The following is a 1,595-nucleotide window of genomic DNA, read 5'->3' as shown; positions in this document are numbered from 1 at the left end:
TCTCTCTCTCTCTCTCTCTTGTTGAGACAGGGTTTCTCTGTTTAGCCCTGGCTGTCCTGGAACTCACTCTGTAGACCAGGCTGGCCTCCAACTTTACAGAGATCTGCCTGCCTCTGCCTCCCGAGTGCTGGAATTAAAGGTGTGCGCCACCACAGCTGGCTTTTTTATTCTTATTTTTATTTTTAAATGACAGACTGGAACTCAGGCTCCTCCTGCTTGCTCAGAAGTACTTTTATCATCTGGGTTCTCTCCCCAGCCCCAGACAGCATTCTTTATTTGTTTGCTCTGTACCCCTGGCTGACTTAGACCTCTCTGTAGCCCAAGCTGGCCCTTAGCTAGCAATTCTCCTGCTCTGCCTCCCAAGCGCTGGGATTCCAGGTGTGCTGTACCACATCTCAGTCCGTTGAGATTCGGTCTTAAGGGAGCTGAGAGTTCATCTTTTTTCCTTACCAGAAAACCTCCAGCTAGATAGTAATTTGGGACACTTAGGGCAGTTTCGGGTGTCATGTCTCCCTCTAGGGCAAGAGAGATGACTCAGAGCCGTTCTTTTGACCAGTAATCAAAGTCCTGCAGGTTCAGAACTGGTCTTACAAGCTGCTGCTGCTGAAGGAATGGTATCCCCTATGACCTGCTAATATCAGACTAGCTTCCTAATGCTGTTGGCTGGCAACAGGACCAGACTGGGCCATTCTCAAGCCTTCCTCTGGTGCCTTGGATCTGGGAACAGGTGGAAGGGAGTCTTTCTTAGTCTCAGAACTGAAAACTACAGAGTAAGTGTCTGTCAGTACAGTGTTTTCCTCCAACTGCACCCTCAACCTCTTCTCAACCTGTGGGGCGTGACCCCTTTGGGGCTGAATAAGCCTTTCATGGGGCTCACCTAAGACTATCTGCATATGCGATACTGACATCACGATTCACAACAGTAGCGAAATTACAGTCATGAAGTAGCAATGAAAATAATTTCATGTCTGGGGTCACCACAACATGAAGAACTGTCTTAAAATGTTGCGGTTCAGGAAGGTTCAGAACCGCTGAAGTAGATGAACCAAGAAAGCCTGAAGACGAAGGGCCCTGAGTGGAGGCAGGAGCATAGGTGGCATCTGTATGTGTTCCCAGTAACTACTATTTGCTCATTAAGTGTCTGGTTTGGAACAGATCTTTCCCCTCCTTTGCGGGGGTGGGGGTGGGGGGAAAGAACCATAACTGTATTGGGTTTCTGTCTCTTACAGTCAAAAAAAATTAGTGGGTAAGTAACTCTTGAGTTCACTGTAGAAAAAAAAAAAAGGCCAGTTTCGAAACCGTATGAAGAGGTTGTGGAGGGGACGGAGAGACAGCTCAGTGGTTAAGAGCTGCTCTTTCAGAGGAGCCAAGTTCAATGCTTAGCACCCACATGGTGGCTCATAACCATCTGTAATTCCAGTTCCAAGGGACCCAATGCCCTCTTCTGGTCTTCAACAAGTGGGTGCAGGCAAAACACCCACTGACAGGAAAAAAAAAATAGCTGGGTGTGGTGGCACACGCCTTTAATCCCAGCACTTGGGAGGCAGAGACAGGCAGATTTCTGAGTTCGAGGCCAGCCTGGTCTACAGAGTGAG

Source organism: Mus pahari, chromosome 11, assembly GCF_900095145.1.
Source record: "Mus pahari chromosome 11, PAHARI_EIJ_v1.1, whole genome shotgun sequence".
NCBI lineage: Eukaryota > Metazoa > Chordata > Mammalia > Rodentia > Muridae > Mus > Mus pahari.
The sequence above is the reverse complement of the archived record's forward strand: the minus strand, read 5'-3'. Positions refer to the sequence as shown.